Source organism: Ranitomeya variabilis, chromosome 1, assembly GCF_051348905.1.
Source record: "Ranitomeya variabilis isolate aRanVar5 chromosome 1, aRanVar5.hap1, whole genome shotgun sequence".
In the NCBI taxonomy this organism is placed as follows: Eukaryota; Metazoa; Chordata; class Amphibia; order Anura; family Dendrobatidae; genus Ranitomeya; species Ranitomeya variabilis.
Window position 1 is genome coordinate 1,061,325,459 of NC_135232.1, and position 13,714 is coordinate 1,061,339,172.

General features: G+C 44.4%; 1 protein-coding gene across 2 annotated transcripts in view; it reads left to right on the forward strand.

Annotated features, from left to right (window-relative positions):
• The window catches only part of BEND4 (BEN domain containing 4), a 209,763-nt gene that overhangs the window by 181,172 nt on the left and 14,877 nt on the right, over positions 1 to 13,714 (forward strand). The gene's annotated exons all lie outside the window — the stretch shown is intronic.

Genomic DNA, 13,714 nt, shown 5'->3' on the forward strand with positions numbered 1-13,714 from the left:
CCCTTAAAGTGACTTCAGAAGTGACTTGGTCCTTTGAAAAGTGGGTTTTGCTGTAAATGTGAAAAATTGCGCATAAAACTATAAGCCCTATTACGTCGTAAAACAATAAGGTTTCATTTTCAAAATGATGCCAATATGAAGTAAACATGTGGGGAGTGTAAATTAATAACTATTATGGGGGGTATCAGTATTTTTGTAAAAAGCAGAGAATTTCAAAGTTAAAAAATTGCCGATTTTTCCAAAATTTCCGAATATTTAGCATTTTTTTATATAGAAAGGTAAAATATATTGACTCCCATTTAGCACTGACGTGAAGTACAATATGTCACGAGAAAACAATCTCAGAATGGCTTGGATAGGTGAAAGCGTTCCAAAGTTATTAGCCCATGAAGTGGCACAGGTCAGATTGGCTTAGGCACTTGGGTACAAATAGGCCTAGGGCTGAAGGGGTTAATAAGCTACGTATATGTAAGGGCTATCATATCAAAAAATAAACTACAGACATGCATCTACCTAAAAATACCAAAGAAAATTAGTCACTCCGGGTGGTACCGATATCTGGCCCGGCTCATGGACTAGGACTTCCCAACACCCAGGCCACTCAGGACCACGGTTTCACCAAGTGCTCTTCAGGGATCCAGTCCCCACTCTGGACCTCCCAACACCCCGGCCTTTCCTCTCATAGGACCTTCCAGCCAAGATCCATTCAGGTCCATACACAGGAACATGTGTTATGATCCGGTGACCTTGGAGCCGCATGAAAACTTTCTCTGGAGTCGGTGGAACCTGTACTGACCGCAAATCCTGAACTAACACCGCAACTAGAAGTAGCCGTGGGGTGTGCCTAACAAACCCTAGACACCTCGACACAGCCGGAGGACTAAATACCCCTATAGATGGAAATAGGAATGCTATCTTGCCTCAGAGCAGACCCCCAAAGGATAGGCAGCCCCCCACGAATAATAACTGTGAGTAGGAGAAGAATAGACACATGCAGGTAGAAAACAGGATTTAGCAAAAGAGGCCACTCTAGCTAAATAGGAAAGGATAGGACAGATTACTAGGCGGTCAGTATTAAAACCCTTCCAAAAATATCCACAATAGATAATACAAAAAGTTCCACACTAAACTAACTAAAACTAAAACTAAACTAACTAAAGACATGGAATGTATATCTGCCACTCCAGAGAATCCAGCAAGACTGAGAAAATACTGACACAATCTAAGCTGGACAAGAAAACACAAAGAATAGCACTGAATTGTGAAGCACACAGCATGTGTGCCACAGGAAAAAAAAACTCAGACACTTATCTTTGCTGATTTGGCAGAAAGACAGGAGGAACCAGGCAGAGGTCCACACCTCCCAACAACAATTGACAACTGGCAAGGACTAATGAATCCTGCACACCTAAATACCCCAGTCAGAACTGCAATCAGCAGACACACCTGACCAGGACTGCAACCCAGGGACAACTGCATTACCACCTACTACCACCGGAGGGAACCTGTTGTGAATTCCGTTCTCGGGCTCCCTCCTGTGGTCATGAGTGGTACTGTGTGAGTTTGTTCTTGGGCTCCCTCTGGTGGCCTTTAGCGATATGGCTGGGCTCAGCTGCTTCATTTCCTTCTATGCTGGGCCTATTTAACTCACCTGGACCTTCATTTGTTGCCTGCTGTCGGTGTATTCAGTCCTGTTTCTGAGAGCTCCTGAATATTCCTTGTGACCAGTCTCCTGCTGGAGAAGTTAAGTTTGTTTGTTCATTTTGCTCATTATTTCCTTGAAAACGTTTCTCTGTATATGATGAGTTCAGTCCAGCTTGCTTATATGTGATTTTTCGCTTGCTGGTTAGTTCTGGGGTGCAGAGTGCGCCCCTCACATCGTGAGTCGGTGTGGGGGTTCTTGTATTCTCTGCGTGGTTAATTTTTGATAGTTTTGTACTGACCGCACAGACTCCTATCTATTTTCAGTCTATCTAGTGTTAGCGGGCCTCATTTGCTGAACCTGTTTCATTTCTACGTTTGTCCTTTCCCCTTAACTCACCGTTATTATTTGTGGGGGGCTGACTATAACTTTGGGGTTATTTCTCTGAGGCAAGTGAGGTCTTTGCTTTCTCTCTAGGGGTAGTCAGTTTCTCAGGCTGTGAATGAGGCATCTAGGATTTTAGGAACGCTCCACAGCTGCCTTTAGTGTTTGTAGATAGGATCAGGATTGCGGTCAGTATAGCTTCCACATCCCCAGAACTTGTCCTATATTCTGGTCATATGTGTCAGGTCAGTTTTGAGATCCTACCACCGGATCATAACAGGAACCCAAAATCAGAATTCACAACAGTACCCTCCCCTTGAGGAGGGGTCACCTAACCCTCACTAGCGCCCCCAGGCCGATCAGGACGAGCCAGATGAAAGGCACGGACCAGATCAGCAGCATGGACATCAGAAGCAAAAACCCAAGAATTATCCTCCTGGCCATAACCCTTCCATTTGACAAGGTACTGAAGCCTCCGCCTCGAAAAACGAGAATCCAAAATCTTCTCAACCACATACTCCAACTCCCCATCAACCAAAACAGGGGCCGGAGGATCAACAGAGGGAACAACGGGCACCACATATTTCCGCAATAAAGATCTATGGAAGACATTATGGATAGCAAAAGAGGCCAGAAGCGCCAATCGAAAAGACACCGGATTAATAATCTCAGAAATCCTATAAGGACCAATAAACCGAGGCTTAAACTTAGGGGAAGAGACCTTCATAGGAACATGATGGGAAGACAACCAAACCAAATCCCCAACCCGAAGCCGGGGACCAACACACCAACGATGGTTAGCAAAACGTTGAGCCTCCTCCTGAGACAACACCAAATTGTCCACCACATGAGCCCAAATCTGCTGCAACCTGTCAACCACAGAATCCACACCAGGACAGTTAGAAGGCTCAACCTGCCCAGAAGAAAAGCGAGGATGAAAACCAAAATTACAAAAAAAAGGCGAAACCAAAGTAGCCAAACTAGCCCGATTATTAAGGGCAAACTCGGCCAATGGCAAAAAGGCCCCCCAATCATCCTGATCAGCAGACACAAAGCATCTCAAATAAGTCTCCAAAGTCTGATTAGTTCGCTCGGTCTGGCCATTTGTCTGAGGATGAAATGCAGAAGAAAAAGACAAATCATTGCCCAGCCTAGCACAAAAGGCCCGCCAAAACCTAGAAACAAACTGGGAACCTCTGTCGGACACAATATTCTCCGGAATACCATGCAAACGAACCACATGCTGAAAAAACAACGGAACCAACTCTGAAGAGGAAGGCAATTTAGGCAAAGGCACCAAATGAACCATCTTAGAAAACCGGTCACAAACAACCCAGATAACCGACATCCTCTGGGAAACCGGAAGGTCAGAAATAAAATCCATAGAAATATGCGTCCAGGGCCTCTCAGGGACCGGCAATGGCAAAAGTAACCCACTAGCATGGGAACAACAAGGCTTGGCCTGCGCACAAGTCCCACAGGACTGCACAAAAGAACGCACATCACGTGACAACGAAGGCCACCAAAAGGACCTACCAACCAAATCTCTGGTACCAAAAATACCAGGATGACCAGCCAACACAGAACAGTGAACCTCAGAAATCACTCTACTAGTCCATCTGTCAGGAACAAACAATTTCCCCACAGGACAGCGGTCAGGTCTATCAGCCTGAAATTCCTGAAGAACCCGCCGTAAATCAGGGGAAATGGCAGAAAGGACCACCCCTTCTTTCAGAATGCCGACCGGTTCAAGGACCTCAGGAGAATCAGGCAAAAAACTCCTAGAAAGGGCATCAGCCTTAATATTCTTAGAACCCGGAAGATACGAAACCACAAAATCAAAACGGGAAAAAAACAAGGACCATCGAGCCTGTCTAGGACTCAGCCGTTTGGCAGACTCGAGGTAAATCAAATTGTTATGATCCGGTGACCTTGGAGCTGCATGAAAACTTTCTCTGGAGTCGGTGGAACCTGTACTGACCGCAAATCCTGAACTAACACCGCAACTAGAAGTAGCCGTGGGGTCTGCCTAACAAACCCTAGACACCTCGACACAGCCGGAGGACTAAATACCCTAAATAGGAATGCTATCTTGCCTCAGAGCAGACCCCCAAAGGATAGGCAGCCCCCCACGAATAATGACTGTGAGTAGGAGAAGAATAGACACACGCAGGTAGAAAACAGGATTTAGCAAAAGAGGCCACTCTAGCTAAATAGGAAAGGATAGGACAGATTACTAGGCGGTCAGTATAAAAACCCTTCCAAAAATATCCACAACAGATAATACAAAAAGTTCCACAATCTAACTAAAGACATGGAATGTATATCTGCCACTCCAGAGAATCCAGCAAGACTGAGAAAATACTGACACAATCTAAGCTGGACAAGAAAACACAAAGAATAGCACTGAATTGTGAAGCACACAGCATGTGTGTCACAGGAAAAAAAAACAGACACTTATCTTTGCTGATTTGGCAGAAAGACAGGAGGAACCAGGCAGAGGTCCACACCTCCCAACAGCAATTGACAACTGGCAAGGACTAATGAATCCTGCACACCTAAATACCCCAGTCAGAACTGCAATCAGCAGACACACATGACCAGGACTGCAACCCAGGGGCAACTGCATTACCACCTACTACCACCGGAGGGAACCCAAAAGCAGAATTCACAACAAACATGTGTCCCACACTCTGGTCACATTATCAAGCTGTAACCACTCCCATAGATGGGTGGTGTGTGTGTGTGTGTGTGTGTGTGTGGCTAGTTCGACCCACCCAGCTCTCAAACTAGCCCTGCCAGCCACCCTCTAAAACAACACAATTACTTGTGGGACTTCAGGTCCCAGAACAACCTTACTTCAGGCTTACAGCGCAGAGCATCTTCCTCTGTGACACACATACCGGCCATTCACAACAATGCCGGACTTTGTCTCATCACCATAGTCATGCCTGCGACTGCCATGCATTCCTATGGCCTCAATACGCCTCCATGCATATTCTGGGGAGACCATGCAGCGCTCCCTACCTGTAACAGGGGTCACTGCATCACACAACGCAAAATCTTCGAAAGAGTCCCCCCTTCCATCTGTAACACTAAGTCCTACTTTGTGACTGCCTCCTCCAATTGAAAAGCTCTGCAAATAGGAAAGCTGTTTTTCACTTGGCAGAGGCTGATGGACAGGTCTGGTTATATGCTCAGCACTAAGTCCTACTTTATAAGTACATATTGTGCCTATTACTTGGACTGATCCAGGTCAATAAACTACTTCCTACCGGCTATACACAAGCTCATCTGCAGTTGTTTTTTGGCCTGTTTAGACAAACATTATATATGATAATACGTATCCATAAAATATCATGTAATTGTAAGAACATCATCCAACATCACCAGTTTACACCGGTTATACTGTATATAACCAATAGCTATGATTTTTAAACCAGTTTTAAAATCATCGCACCAGATGTACAAGCGCTTTACTTGTACGTCAAGTTATTGCTGGCCTTTGTAGATGGGGCGATAGTCATGAACGAGCCTTCCTACGAACGTTCATTCAACTATTAATGGCTCGTCTAAATGAGCCATAAGTAGATCATAATTTAACAACAAAAGAACTGGAGGTAGCTACTACAAGCCATGAATTTTCTGCTCTTCTCTCTCTGCTTGTGAAAAAATACACATCATAACTATCGCTCTCCTTGTCCTTAAACTTGTTTCTGTTCCCACAAAAAACCTTCATCTTCCAAAGAGGTGTACATGTTTCCCTGTTCTACCTACTCATCTCAAATCCTCTGCAAGCCTCTTTCTAAACATTAAAACTAGACGCTCTCTCGTTCACTCCTGCTATTCCTCTGTTTCTTCTTACCTTACGTGATTTATCCCTTAATTCTGGGCCTACTTAGCAACTTCCCACTATCATATCTCTCTTCTGTCACCAAACCAACACAAATTATTTTATCCTCTGGAATTTGAATGCAGTTGTCCACTACTCGAACTACCCCTTCTCAGTCCGTACGTTTGCCCCCAGTAAAATAATAACACAGTGCCTTGCGAAAGTATTCGGCCCCCTGGAACTTTGCAACCTTTTCCAACATATCATTCTTCAAACATAAAGATACCAAATGTAAATTTTTGGTGAAGAATCAACAACAAGTGGAACACAATTGTGACGTTGAATGAAATTTATTGGTTATTTTACATTTTTGTGGAAATTCAAAAACTGAAAAGTGGGGCGTGCAATATTATTCGGCCCCTTTAACTTAATACTTTGTTGCGCCACCTTTTGCTGCGATTACAGGTACAAGTTGCTTGGGGTATGTCTCTATCAGTTTTGTACATCGAGAGACTGAAATTCTTGCCTATTCTTCCTTGGCAAACAGCTCGAGCTCAGTAAGGTTTGATGGAGATCATTTGTGAACAGCAGTTTTCAGCTCTTTCCACAGATTCTCGATTGGATTGAGGTCTGGACTTTGACTTGGCCATTCTAACACCTGGATACCTTTATTTGTGAACCATTCCATTGTAGATTTTGCTTTATGTTTGGGATCATTGTCTTGTTGGAAGACAAATCTACGTCCCAGTCTCAGGTCTTTTGCAGACTCCAACAGGTTTTCTTCAAGAATGGTCCTGTATTTGGCTCCATCCATCTTCCCATCAATTTTAACCATCTTCCCTGTCCCTGCTGAAGAAAAGCAGGCCCAAACCATGATGCTGCCATCACCATGTTTGACAATGGGGATGGTGTGTTCAGGGTGATGAGCTGTGTTGCCTTTACGCCAAACATATCGTTTGGCATTGTTGCCAAAAAGTTCGATTTTGGTTTCATCTGACCAGAGCACCTTCTTCCACATGTTTGGTGTGTCTCCCAGGTGGCTTGTTGCAAACTTTAAACAACACTTTTTATGGATATCTTTGAGAAATGACTTTTTTCTTCCCACTCTTCCATAAAGTCCAGATTTGTGCAGTGTACGACATTGTTGTCCTATGGACAGACTCCCACCTCAGCTGTAGATCTCTGCAGTTCATCCAGAGTGATCATGGGCCTCTCGGCTGCATCTCTGATCAGTCTTCTCCTTGTTTGAGATGAAAGTTTAAAGGGACAGCCGGGTCTTGGTAGATTTGTAGTGGTATGATACTCCTTCCATTTCAATATGATCGCTTGCACAGTGCTCCTTGGGATCTTTAAAGTTTTGGAAACCATTTTGTATCCAAATCCGGCTTTAAACTACTCCACAACAGTATCACGGACCTGCCTGTTGTGTTCCTTGGTCTTCATGATGCTCTCTGTGCTTCAAACAGAACCCTGAGTCTATCACAGAGCAGGTGCATTTATACGGAGACTTGACTACACACAGGTGGATTATGTTTATCATCATTAGGCATTTACGACAAGAATGGATCATTCAGAGATCCACAATGAACTTCTGGAGTGAGTTTGCTGAACTGAAAGTAAAGGGGCCGAAGAATATTGCACGCCCCACTTTTCAGCTTTTGAATTTCCACAAAAATGTAAAATAACCAATAAATTTCATTCAAGCTCACAGTTGTGTTCCACTTGTTGTTGATTCTTCACCAAGAATTTACATTTGGTATATTTATGTTTGAAGCATGATATGTGGGAAAAGGTTGAAAAGTTTCGTAAGGCACTGTATACTCGCCTCCCGTGCTGACGTAGTTCCAGTGGTGCTGGCGTTCCATTGGTGTGTCTCGGTAATTGCGTGACCTTGTTATATTATACGATCTCTGTGGCCAATTAGTGTCCACTGCATTATTACTTTCTCTAGTTTCTAATTGGCCATTATCAATTAAACACCAGGCCTAGCCACCACCTCCATCAACCACTTCATCACCTAGCTCCTACGTTTTCTAATAACATCCCCACCAGCATCATGGGTGAATTCAACATCCTCATTGACAAATGTCACTCATCTTCCTGCAAAAATTGTCACTGCCTGCTGTGGACTCTCACAATGGCCTCCACAACCACTCATAAAGATAGATATACACTAGACTTTATCTTCACAGGCCTCTGTTCCCTCCCTTACCTACTTATATTTTTACCTGTCCTGCCTAGATCTGAAGCTAACACACTCTGGAACCTTTCATAATTTCAGATTCGCATTCTCTGACTCTTTTATTGTTCTCAATCAAATTTTAATGAAACAATAAACAGTGACTGTGAAGGGAGAAGTGCACAATACGGTAAAACACAAATATACTGAGACAGTAAAAACAATAGATTTTTTTCACGTTGGGTGGTTGTGCCGCTGCCCTGTGGCTGGGGGGGGGGGGAAAGGATCCGGCAGAGGGAAATTACCAAAATAGAAAAAAAACATGTTTAAAAATTGGCTGTGCTGCTGGAAAGAAGTCTCTCGCTACAATATTCAAAGATTCTTTATTGTCCTCTACGCGTTTCAATGCCATACTGACATCTTTATCAAGTGTAAAATACCCACACTTGATAAAGATGCCAGTACAGCATTGAAACGCGTAGTGGACAATAAAGAACCTTCTAATGAATATTGCAGCAAGAGACTTCTTTCCAGCAGTACAGCCAATTTTGAAACTTTTTTTCTGTTTTTAATGAGACAATCACAGTCACTTCTTATTTATAACGCCACTATTACTTCAGCTCTCAAATCTATTAATCCTTTTGAAAACAACAGAACGTGTCAATTCATAATCCACCCTGGCACACCAGAGTGATGGCAAAAGCTGAGGCAAGCTTCCAGGCTTGCAGAACAGCTTTGGAGGACAACCTGCTATGGGGAAGGCCCTATCACATATAAATGACGAAGGACTCGCTCCGAAACGCGCGTTGGGGCGCGTGTATGCTGGACCCACTCATCCCTTAAAGGTATACTATCCTATACTTAACCCCTTTACCCCCAAGGGTTGTTTGCACGTTAATGACCGGGCCAACTTTTACAATTCTGACCACTGTCCCTTTATGAGGTTATAACTCTGGAACGCTTCAACGGACCCCGATGATTCTGACATTGTTTTCTTGTGACATATTGTACTTCATTATAGTGGTAACATTTCTTTGATATTACCTGCGTTTATTTGTGAAAAAAATGGAAATTTGGCGAAAATTTAGAAAATTTAGCAATTTTCCAACTTTGAATTTTTATACAATTAAATCACAGAGATATGTCACACAAAATACTTAATAAGTAACATTTCCCACATATCTACTTTACATCAGCACAATTTTGGAACCAAAATTTTTTTTTGTTAGGGAGTTAAAAGGGTTAAAAGTTGACCAGCAATTTCTCATTTTTACAACACCATTTTTTTTTAGGGACCACATCTCATTTGAAGTCATTTTGACCCCTCAAGGTGCTCGAAACCACATTCAAGAAGCTTATTAACCCTTCAGGTTTTTCACAGGAATTTTTGGAATGTTTAACCCCTTCCCAACCCATGACGCCACGTAGGCGTCATGAAAACCCGTGCCAATCCGACCCATGACGCCTATGTGGCGTCATGGAATGATCGCGTCCCTGCAGATCGGGTGAAGGGGTTAACTCCGATTTCACCCGATCTGCAGAGACAGGGGGAGTGGTGCTTCAGCCCAGGGGGGGGTGGCTTCATCCCCCCGTGGCTACGATCGCTCTGATTGGCTGTTGAAAGTGAAACTGCCAATCAGAGCGATTTGTAATATTTCACCTGAAAAACTGGTGAAATATTACAATCCAGCCATGGCCGATGCTGCAATATCATCGGCCATGGCTGGAAACACTAATGTGACCCCACCCCACCGATCGCCCCCCCAGTGCTCCGTTATGGGGTCCGGTCCCCTCGGTCCTGTGCTCCTGCCCGCTCCCCCCGTGCTGCTATGCCACCCCCCTGTGCTCCGACGCCCCCCCCGTGCCCTGATCTCCCCCCCCTTATACTCACCGAGGGTTAGAACTAGGGTTAGGGTTACGGGTAGGGTTAGGGGTAGGGTTAGGGTTACAGGTAGGGTTAGGGGTAGGGTTAGGGTTATGGCATGTGCGGATTTGGCTGCGGATCCGCAGCGGATTGGCCGCGGATCCGCAGCGGATTGGCTGCGGATCCGCAGCGGATTGGCCACGGATCCGCAGCGGATTGGCCGCTGTGAATTCGTAGCAGTTTTCCATCAGGTTTACAGTACCATGTACACCTATGGAAAACCAAATCCGCTGTGCCCATGGTGCGGAAAATTCCGTGCAGAAACGCTGCGTTGTATTTTCCGCAGCATGTCAATTCTTTGTGCGGATTCCGCAGCGTTTTACACCTGTTCCTCAATAGGAATCCGCAGGTGAAATCCGCACAAAAAAACACTGGAAATCTGCTGTAAATCCGCAGGTAAAATGCAGTGCCTTTTACCTGCAGATTTTTCAAAAATCGTGCGGAAAAATCTTACACGAATCCGCAACGTGGGCACATAGCCTTAGGGTTAGGGTTGGAATTAGGGCTAGGGTTGGAAATAGGGTTAAGAATAGGCTTGTGGTTAGGGTTACGGATAGGGTTAGGGGTGTGTTGGGGTTACAGTTGTGGTTAGGGTTGGGATTAGGGTTAGGATTAGGGTTGGAATTAGGGTTACGGGTGTGTTGGGGTTAGGGTTGTGGTTAGGGGTGTGTTGGGGTTAGGGTTGGGATTAGGGTTATGGCTACAGTTGGGATTAGGATTAGGGGTGTGTTGGGGTTAGTGTTGAAGTTAGAATTGAGGGGTTTCCACTGTTTAGGCACATCAGGGGCTCTGCAAACGCAACATGGCGCCACCATTGATTCCAGCCAATCTTGCATTCAAAAAGTCAAATGGTGCTCCCTCCCTTCCAAGCCCCGACATGCGCCCAAACAGTGGTTTACCCCCACATTTGGGGTACCAGCGTACTCAGGACAAACTGGGCAACAACTGTTGGGGTCCAATTTCTCCTGTTACCCTTGCAAAAATAAAAAATTACTTGCTAAGACATAATTTTTGAGGAAAGAACAATTATTTTTTATTTTCATGGCTCTGCGTTATAAACTTCTGTGAAGCACTTGGGGGTTGAAAGTGCTCACCACACATCTAGATAAGTTCCTTCGGGGGTCTAGTTTCCAAAATGGGGTCACTTGTGGGGTGTTTCTACTGTTTAGGCACATCAGGGGCTCTGCAAATGCAACGTGACGCCCGCAGACCATTCCATCAAAGTCTGCATTTCAAATGTCACTACTTCCCTTCCGAGCCCTGACGTGCGCCCAAACAGTGGTTTACCCCCACATATGGGGTATCACTGTACTCACAACAAACTGGGCAACAAACATTGGGGCCCAATTTCTCCTGTTACCCTTGTGAAAATAAAAAATTGCTTGCTAAAACATCTTTTTTGAGGAAAGAAAAATGATTTTTTATTTTCACGGCTCTGCGTTGTAAACTTCTGTGAAGCACTTGGGGGTTGAACGTGCTCATCACACATCTAGATAAGTTCCTTTGGGGGTCTAGTTTCCAAAATGGGGTCACTTGTGGGGTGTTTCTACTGTTTAGGCACATCAGGGGCTCTGCAAATGCAATGTGACGCCCGCAGACCATTCCATCAAAGTCTGCATTTCAAATGTCACTACTTCCCTTCCGAGCCCTGACGTGTGCCCAAACAGTGGTTTACCCCCACATATGGGGTATCAGCTTACTCACAACAAACTGGGCAACAAATATTGGGGTCCAATTTCTCCTGTTACCCTTGAGAAAATAAAAAATTGCTTGCTAAAACATCTTTTTTGAGGAAAGAAAAATGATTTTTTATTTTCACGGCTCTGCGTTGTAAACTTCTGTGAAGCACTTGGGGGTTGAACGTGCTCACCACACATCTAGATAAGTTCCTTGGGGGTCTAGTTTCCAAAATGGGGTCACTTGTGGGGGGTTTCTACTGTTTAGGCATATCAGGGGCTCTGCAAACGTAACATGATGCCCGCAGACCATTCCATCAAAGTCTGCATTCCAAAACGTCACTACTTCCCTTCCGAGCCCCGGCATGTGCCCAAACAGTGGTTTACCCCCACATATGGGGTATCAGCATACTCAGGAGAAACTGGACAACAACTTTTGGGGTCCAATTTCTCCTGTTACCCTTGCAAAAATAAAAAATTCTGGGCTAAAAAAATATTTTTGAGGAAAGGAAACACATTTATTATTTTCACGGCTCTGCGTTATAAACTTCTGTGAAGCACTTGGGGGTTCAAAGTGCTCACCACACATCTAGATAAGTTCCCTTGGGGGTCTAGTTTCCAAAATGGAGTCACTTGTGGGGAGTTCCTACTGTTTAGGCACATCAGGGGCTCTGCAAACGCAACCTGACGCCCGCAGAGCATTCCATCAAAGTCTGCATTTCAAAACGTCACTACTTCCCTTCCGAACCCCGACGTGTGCCAAAACAGTGGTTTACCCCCACATATGGGGTATCAGCGTACTCAGGAGAAACTGGACAACAACTTTTGGGGTCCAATTTCTCCTGTTACCTTTGGGAAAATAAAAAATTGTGGGCTAAAAAATCATTTTTGAGAAAAGAAAAATTATTTTTTATTTTCACGGCTCTGCGTTATAAACTTCGCGAAGCACTTGGGGATTCAAAGTGCTCACCACATATCTAGATTAGTTCCTTTGGAGGTCTAGTTTCCAAAATGGGGTCACTTGTGCGGGAGCTCCAATGTTTAGGCACACAGGGGCTCTCCAAACGCGACATGGTGTCCGCTAATGATTGGAGCTAATTTTCCATTCAAAAAGCCAAATGGCGTGCCTTCCCTTCCGAGCCCTGCCGTGCGCCCAAACAGTGGTTTACCCCCACATATGGGGTATCATCGTACTCAGGACAAACTGGACAACAACATTTGGGGTCCAATTTCTCCTATTACCCTTGGGAAAATAAAAAATTGTGGACTAAAAAATCATTTTTGAGAAAAGAAAAATTATTTTTTATTTTCACGGCTCTGCGTTATAAACTTCTGTGAAGCACCTGGGGGTTATAAGTGCTCACTATGCATCTAGATAAGTTCCTTTGGGGGTCTAGTTTCCAAAATGGGGTAACTTGTAGGGGAGCTCCAATGTTTAGGCACACAGGGGCTCTCCAAACGCGACATGGTGTCCGCTAACGATTGGAGCTAATTTTCCATTCAAAAAGTCAAATGGCACGCCTCCCCTTCCGAGCCTTGCCGTGCACCCAAACAGTGGTTTACCCCCACATATGAGGTATCAACGTACTCAGGAGAAATTGCCCAACAAATTTTAGGATCCATTTTATCCTGTTGCCCATGTGAAAATGAAAAAATTAAGGCTAAAAGAAATTTTGTGTGAAAAAAAAGTACTTTTTCATTTTTACGGATCAATTTGTGAAGCACCTGAGAGTTTAAAGTGCTCACTATGCTTCTAGGTAAGTTCCTTGGGGGGTCTAGTTTCCAAAATGGGGTCACTTGTGGGAGCGCTCCAATGTTTAGGCACACAGGGGCTCTCCAAACGTGACATGGTGTCTGCTAGCGATGGAGATAATTTTTCATTCAAAAAGTCAAATGGCGCTCCTTCCCTTCCGAGCCTTACCATGTGCCCAAACAGTGGTTTACCCCCACATGTAAGGTATCAGTGTACTCAGAAGAAATTGTCCAACAAATTTTAGGATCCATTTTATCCTGTTGCCCATGTGAAAATGAAAAAATTGAGGCTAAAATAATTTTTTTGTGAAAAAAAAGTACTGTT